Genomic DNA, 8,748 nt, shown 5'->3' on the forward strand with positions numbered 1-8,748 from the left:
TGGTGAGGCCGGGGAGCAGCCGGCTGGCTGGCTGGCCGACTGGGTGGGGATGCTGGCTTGGCGGCTGTGCTGCCAGGACAATAGCTGCCTGGGGAATTCAGACTCTGGCCTTTCTGAGATGCTGGAGAGAGGCATGCGTGGAGGTGGGGAGAGGTGCGAGGGCTACAAGTGCAGAGGAGGCAGGGGTGGGGGGATCTGCGGTTGGGGTCAGAGCAGAAAGGTCCTGTGGAAGTTTCTCAAAAGCTTTCGCTTGGGAGGGATCCTTAAAGCTCTGAGAGGTAGGATAGACAACCTTATTTAGAATGGGTTCTATGGGCATTTTCCCAGCAAGGCCTGTGGGTGAGCGAGGGTGGGGGCGGGGGCGGGGGCGTGGCAGGGAGCACTGCCCATCTCTGAACAGCCCTTCTCAGGACGTCATCTCCCGTGCCACCCCTACTTTCTCTGGGCCAGTAGACAGATACGCACCCATACTTATGGCCACGTTCCAGGACAGCAGAATGGGCCAGGGGAGGAGGAAGCCTTGTAGGCAGAGGTTCGAAGGCAAGGAAGAAATACTTCTGTCCTGAATAGATTAAATTGGGACCAAATGATGCCATAGTAGTTCCCCTAATTTATAGCATTTAAGAATTCCAGTTCTCTTGATATAAGCAATTTTCTTCTATTTTCTTTCTTCCCTCATTCATTAGTTCACTCATTTATTAAGCATGGCTGTATGCTAGGTCCAGTGGTGGGCACTGGCAATGTAGGTGAATCAGACTTGCTCTCTGCCCTTAGGAAACCCTTGCTCCATTACCAAGCTGTGGTCCTGCAATCCACCTGCATCTGAACCCCCATAGAGTTTGTGAAATGTGGATCCCCAGACCTACCTCCCAGAAATACTAATTTAGGAGGTTTGAGATGAAGCTCCAAAACCTGTATTTTGACAAGGCCCTCAGGTGGTTATTGTTATGTTTGGGCATCATGCTTTGGAGAGGGAGGAAAACCCATGAGTCAAATATAAATTCACAATGGAAATTAGAAAATATTTTGAACTGAGTGATAATGAAAATATTATATCTGAAATTCTGTTGGATGCTGCTAAGGCTATGCTTAGAGAGAAATTATAGCCTTAAACATATATTATTCTTTAAAAAGGCTGAAAATCCATCTCAAGAAGTTAGACAAAGCAAATTAAAGAAAGTAGACAGAGAGAAATAACAGAGATAAGAGCAGAAATCAATGAAATAGAAAACAGAACCACAACAGAGGATTGACAAAGCTAAAAGTTGGTTCTTTGAAAAAAAAATTGAAAAATGATAAATCCCTGAGACCGATCCAGAAAAAAAAAAAAAAAAGAAGGCACATAACTAGTATCACGAACAAAAGGGGGCACTACAATATGGGTCGGATATACATTAAAAAATATAATAAGGCAGTATTATGAAGAACTTTATACCAATAAATTTGAAAATTTTGATAAGATGGGGACATTCCTAGAAAAATACAATTTACTAAAACTTGCACAAGAAAAAATTTTTATCTGAATAATCCTATAACTATTAAATCATTGAATTTATAATTTAAAAAGCTTTCCACAAAGAAACCCCCAGACCCAGAAACTGCCAATGGTGAATTTTACAAAATAAGGAAAGAAACCCCACCACTTTTCTAATTTTACACAGAATTTTCTGGGGAATTGAAGAAAAATTATATGATCATTTCAATAGATGAAAAAAAAAAGCATCATGACAAAAAACTTAGCAAACTTAAGTTTGCTAAGAATATAAGGGAAGTTCCTTAATTTAATGTACATTATCTACAAAAAATCTATAGCAAATATCATACCTAATGCGGAAATGTTGAATGCTTTCCCTCTAACATTGGGAATGAGGCAAAGATGCCCACTATAACCACTTCTATTCAAATTGTACTGGAGGTCCTGGCCAGTGCACTAAAGCAAGAAAATAAATAAAAGACATAAAGATTAGAAAGGAAGATATAAACATACAAGGTCATTTAGTAGTCAAGAAAATATGAAATAAAACCACACTCACTAGAATGACTAAAAAGAAAAAGATAATACTGAATGTGAGAATGTGGAGTGACTGAAATTCTCATACAATCCTGAAGAGATATAACTGATATAATCACTTTGGAACCTGGTTAGCAATATTTACTAAGGGTGACCATATACACACCCCATAACCCAGTGATCCTACTCCTAGGTATATGCCCAACACAAGTGCTAATATATGTTTACAAAAAGACATATACAGTAATGTTCATTTCATAAAAGCTATTTGTAATAGCTTTTTGTAATAAATAGCTACAACTATTTGTAATAGTTCAAACTGGAAACAACCCAAATGTCATTAACAGAAGAATTATAAATTGTAGTATATTCATAGGATTCGATACTACACATCGATGAGAAGAAATGCCTCACAACCGCATACAACAATATGGATGGATTCTGCAAACATTATGCTGAGGAGAATAAACCAGACACAAAAGAGCACATACTGTTTTGGTTCCATTTAGATAAAGGTCTAAAACAGGTGAAACTAATCTATGGTGATAGAAGTCAGAATCTTGATTGCCTTTGGGCCCTGAGTAGGAGGCCCAAGGAGACTTTCTCAGGTGCTGGGAATGTTCTGTTTCTTGATTTCCGTGCTGATTACATAGGTGGTTACTTAGTAACAATTCATTGAGAGCTGTACATTTATGCCTATTGTACTTTTCTTTATATGTGTTATGCTTCAATTTTTAAAAGTTTTTAAAAATGAAAAAGTAAAACAAGCAGTCAGAATGTTTCATCATAATGGGAGGCAAAAGTGAGATTTGGGAGCTATGGGAGCTGGAAGATGTCAAGGCCATTGTGGGGAGAGGTGGTGATACCCAGGATAAGTGTGGAAGAAGTGGAAGTGAGTTGGAAGAAGTTTAAGAGGCAACATAGTATGGTGGCTAAGAGCACTGACTTTGGCTCCAGGCTGCTGGGGTTTGAATCTATGTCTCTTACCTTCCTTGCACCTCAAGTTCCTTATCTGTTAAATGAGGTAGTAATAGTGCTTACAACATAGGGTTGTGAAGATAAATGAGGTAATATTTGTAAAGTGTTCATAATAAAGTCAAGACATAAAATTAATACCATGCACATCTTGATTAAATAAAAAATGGTGCCTAGGTAAGTGAAACAGCCTGTACAAAGGCTTGAAGGTCCCAGAAGGCAAGATGCATTTGGAGCATGGCAGAAGCAATTTGTTGTGGCCTGGGTGAAAGATACTCCTTCGACATGGGCCAGACCCTGAATGCCAGGCTAAGCCTCTCAGACTTTCTCTTGAACACAGAGATATTGACCTGGGCTCCTGCTATCTTGATTTGCCCTTAGTTGGCCTCCAACTCATGTCCTTCTAAGGCCCTCGGGAGAAAGGATTGTTCTGTTGAGGTCGTTGGAGATGGCAGGGAACCGCGATGAGGAAAGAAGGGCTTGCAAAAGAGGGTGGGAGACGCCAGCTGGACTCAAGCCCCCCACCCTACCCTCCACCCTGAAGTAACCTTCCTCTCTTAGCAGGGGAAAGGAAGAGCTCTCCAAAAAAGGCATGTCTCTATGAGATAAGCACATAGCATCCAACAGGCAGAGCTGTAGGGGGAGAAGACAGGGGAAGCTGCGTAATACACCTCTAGTCACAGTCCCCCATTTTTAATCAACTCCAACATTCCAGGAATGGGAGAACCCTGGTTCCCTTCTGCCTGTACCATTCTGTTTACATCCCCTGAGCAGGTGAGGAGATAAGCACAGTTTAGAGGGTTTTAAAAGTTCCTTATTTCCTCCCGTTTCTTTCTCTGAAATAACAGTACTCTACCACCAGGTGGGCAAAAGCACCTTAGTGGGTTCCTGTGGTCTGCTTAACAAGTCCAGGCTGCATTGGATTGGGAGAAAGAGTGCCATGTTTTACCATTCAATTATGATTTGAAAAATTTAACATTTTAAAGTGTGAAATGTAATATACAGATAGAAATGTGCATGAGATGTATACATACAGACTAACAAATAGTTATAAAGTGAACACCCATGTAACTAACCACTGCTCAGCTCAAGAAATAGAATATTAACAGTATCCAGAAGCCCCTAGCATTAATGAGTCTTTTGTTTTAAAAAACAAAAAACACATACTTATGATAAGGAATGTTCTACTTGGTGTCTAAACAGTTGGGAGTGGTTTGGTACATTTCTCACCCATGTTTTTTTTTGTTTTTTTAAAAAATAAATTTATTTATTTATTTTTGGCTGTGTTGGGTCTTCGTTTCTGTGCGAGGGCTTTCTCCAGCTGTGGCGAGTGGGGGCCACTCTTCATCGCGGTGCGCGGGCCTCTCACTCTCGCGCCCTCTCTTGTTGCGGAGCACAGGCTCCAGACGCGCAGGCTCAGTAGTTGTGGCTCACGGGCTTAGTTGCTCCGCGGCATGTGGGATCTTCCCAGACCAGGGCTCGAACCCGTATCCCCTGCATTGGCAGGCAGATTCTTAACCACTGCGCCACCAGGGAAGCCCTCACCCATGTTTAACTGTCCTAGTTACTGAATCTAAACAAGGTTTTTAACCCAGGCTTGAATAAAAATGCTTCTTTCCAACTTATTCTGGAATTTTTCTTAGTTGGGGCCCCCTTTCATTCTCTCGACAAACTTTAACTTTTTTATTATGAACATTTCAAACATACAAACAGAGAGTAGTATCATAAATACAGACACACACAACCACGATTGGATAATGAATAAGATTCTGCCATATTTGTTTAATCTATTCCATTTTTTCTTTCATTGAAGTACTTAAAAGCAAACCTCACACACTGAATCATACCCATATATACTTCAGTATGCATTTCTAAAAAAGGACATAATTTAATAAAACCACTATTCCATTATTACACTTAATTCCTTGGTAATGTCTAATAATAAATAAGCAAGTCCATAATTACCCAATTGTTTTCATAATCAAATGACTTTTTACAGTGGGTTTGTTCTAATCAGAACACACTGCATTGTTTGACATGTCTCTTGATGGTCCCTTAATCTAGAGCAGGTCCTCTCTTCACACTTTTTGTGTCATGCCCTTGACTTATTGCAGTTGTGCTGTAGAAGGACTCATCTTCTGAATTTGTCTGTTTGCTCCCTTGTGGTGTCATTTAACATGTTCTCTAGTCCCCACTTTTCCTGGAGATAGAAGTTAGCTCTGAGAACTCTATTGCATCCGGGTTATTATTATTATTACTAAGAACACTTCATAGGCGGTGCTGTGAGATTCCTATTTCATCATACCAGGAGTCATATAATATCTGGTGGTCCTGCTTTTAATGATGTTAAGATTCATCAGTGGGTTAAGGTGGTAATAGCCTGATACCCCCATGGAAAATTTCCCCATCAACCTTTCATTTAATGATTTCGTCTATTGATGATAGTTGCCTGGATCAGTTATTTTATTAGGACTTGCAGAGTGGTCATTTTTCTAAAATTCTATCACTTTTCTACATTTATTAACTGGCATTTTATATAAGTAAAAACTTTCCTTCATCAACTCAGGCTATTGGGTTACCCAAAATACAGTTAATACAGGAAAAACAAGATATAGATGTAATTCTGTCATTATAAATGCCAATTTTAGAGCAAGGAATTGATGCCCTGTGGTTCTAGTGGTCCAAATGAGGTTTTTGTTTAAACTTCTTTTTTGCTTCTTCTTATTTTTAGTGTCATTATGAACTCATGGGTTTGTTGTTGTTGTTTTATTTTGGCTGCTCCAGATCTTAGTTGCGGCATGCGAACTCTTAGTTGTGGCATGCATGTGCGATCTAGTTCCCCGACCAGGGATCGAACCCGGGCCCCCTGCATTGGGAGCGCGTAGTCTTACCCACTGGACCACCAGGGAAGTCCCAAACACATGGTTTTTGTTTTTTAAAAGTGTATTTAGTGTTTCGATCCATTGCAATTATTATTCTATTTGATGTTCAAATTGTCCCTCATTTGGCCAGTGGGAACCCCTTCAAGTTTGCTCCTGTACCTTTTTGACATGAGACTAGTAAAACTTTGATAGTTTTCATGACTTCTAGTATGAAAAGATGTTCCAGGCTCATAGTAGACATTTACTGCTCCAGATCTAAAATCAGCCATTTCTCCAAGGCATCCTGGTTCTTTTTAGTTGGGATGTATTTGGACAAGATAAGGGTGCTAGGTGTGTGCATTGATAGTGGGTGTCACTGCTTCTTGGTATTTTCAATGAACAGAGCAAGAAAATTTTTTCTTTGAGAGAAACAAAAAAGTCACTGGATCATATTGATATTTCCAATTCGAAATGAATATTCCAAGTTGTTTATGCAATTTTGAAATTTTATATTTCAAAAGTGGCACTTTTATATGGAAAATCTTGGTTCCTAACAGCATTTATATAATGGCTTCTTTGCAGTAAAGTAACAAAACCAATATTTCTACCAGCAATTAGACTCCTGAAAGAAGTCTAAGATTTCTTAGCAGCTCTATTTGTCCTTGGAATATATTCCATTAAGGGCATGCGTTCAAAACACGGTGCTCTAAAGTTGCTGGAAATAATATTTTATCTTTGGAAGCTATGTCATGAATGTGATATAGTTAGGTTTTTTCAGTCCCATTTGTTTGCAATTTTTAGGGATTGTTTTTAAAATTTTTAATCGAATTTTTGAATATGTAAAACATTTTTATGTTTTCAGTATATAGGCTAAAAACTATATAACTTCCACCCTGTCCTTACACCCTGTTACGCTCTCTCCGTCATAGGTCACTTTTTAAAAATGAGGTTTTTTTTTTTAACATCTTTATTGGAGTATAATTGCTTTACAATGGTGTGTTAGTTTCTGCTTTATAACAAAGTGAATCAGTTATACATATACATATGTTCCCATATCTCTTCCCTCTTGCATCTCCCTCCCTCCCGCCCTCCCTATCCCACACCTCTAGGTGGTCACAAAGCACAGAGCTGATCTCCCTGTGCTATGCGGTTGCTTCCCACTAGCTATCTATTTTACATTTGGTAGTGTATATATATATGTCCATGCCACTCTCTCACTTTGTCACATCTTACCCTTCCCCCTCCCCATATCCTCAACTCCATTCTCTAGTAGGTCTGCGTCTTTATTCCCGTCTTGCCCCTAGGTTCTTCATGACCTTTTTTTTGTTTTGTTTTTGAGATTCCATATATATGTGTTAGCATACGGTATTTGTTTTTCTCTTTCTGACTTACTTCACTCTCTATGACAGACTCTAGGTCCACCCATCTGACTACAAATAAGTCAATTTTGTTTCTTTTTATGGCTGAGTAATATTCCATTGTATATATGTGCCACATCTTCTTTATCTATTCATCTGTCGATGGACACTTAGGTTGCTTCCATATCCTGGCTATTGTAAATACAGCTGCAATGAACATTGTGGTACATGACTCTTTTTGAATTATGGTTTTCTCAGGGTATATGCCCAGTAGTGGGATTGCTGGGTCGTATGGTAGTTCTATTTGTAGTTTTTTATAAAAATGAGTTTTTGGTTTATCCTTCCAGTGTTGCTCTTTGAACCTATAAGTATCTACCTATATGCTTATATGTGTATATCTATATATACTCATATATCATACTTATACTTTGCATTCCCCTCTTTCTTATGCAAAGGTAGAGACTGGATATACTGTTTTACACCTTATGCAAGTTTCTATTGAGTGCTTATTATGTTCCCAGCACTGTGCTGAGGTACTTAGGCAAGAGTGATCCCACTTATCACCATGTTCTAGTGTATTTTTTTGGTATTGCAGTTAATTAGAGCTGCTGCTCTTATCTCTGTCTCTCAGGAGACAGTGCTCCTGGGTACCACCTCAGTGCGACTTATTTATCTCCCACTATCTTGCAGCAAGCACTGACAGTGACAAACACTTGTCCCTCAGCATGTCAAAAGAATAAACATATTTTTAATTACACAAGTGATGCAACATGCACACTGTGAGATGCTGAAACTACACAGAAGTGTATGGAATAACAAGCCATGGTTTGCCCTCACTCTCGCCCCATCCCACTGCACTTGGCTGAAACAATTATTCCTATGGTGGTTGCCAAATGGTGATTTTCTAATCCTATTATTCCTTCTACATTTATTAGTTCACATTCTACTATAAGGAAGAGTTCTATCTCTTTTCCTTCCTTCCTTCCTTCATTTATTCATTCATTTAGTTTTGTCATATGGATTTGTGGATTCTTATTTTATCCAATGAGTTATAAACTGCTACATTCATTATTTATTTTGTTGCCCAAATTGTCCCAGAATTTGACAAGGGGAGTCCTTTCAAGCTTGCTTTTTTGTCCTTTTGATATGTCCATAGTCCTTTGAGCATTCCTTTACTTTCTGGAACATCAAGGTGTTCCAGGCTCATCTTGTACTTTTCCTGCCCCAGCTCTGGAATCAGCCATTTCTCCAAGAATCCAGCCTTGGTTCCTTTTGGTAGAGATACCGAAATAGAGGCACGAAGTGTGCTCACTGCTGCAATTAGGAGTCATTGAATTATAGTCCATCTCAGTGGACAGAGCTGGTGTGTATATATATATTCCTAAGCACATACACACACATTATCTATCTACCTATCTATCCATCTATCTATCATCTATCATCTATCAACCATCTATCTATATCTATCTATCTATGAAATCTCTGTATCGCCTTAAAATCATGAATTCATACTGGTACTCCAACTCTAATCTCAAACCACAAG

The sequence above is a fragment of the Balaenoptera acutorostrata genome, chromosome X, assembly GCF_949987535.1.
Source record: "Balaenoptera acutorostrata chromosome X, mBalAcu1.1, whole genome shotgun sequence".
Taxonomy (NCBI): Eukaryota; Metazoa; Chordata; class Mammalia; order Artiodactyla; family Balaenopteridae; genus Balaenoptera; species Balaenoptera acutorostrata.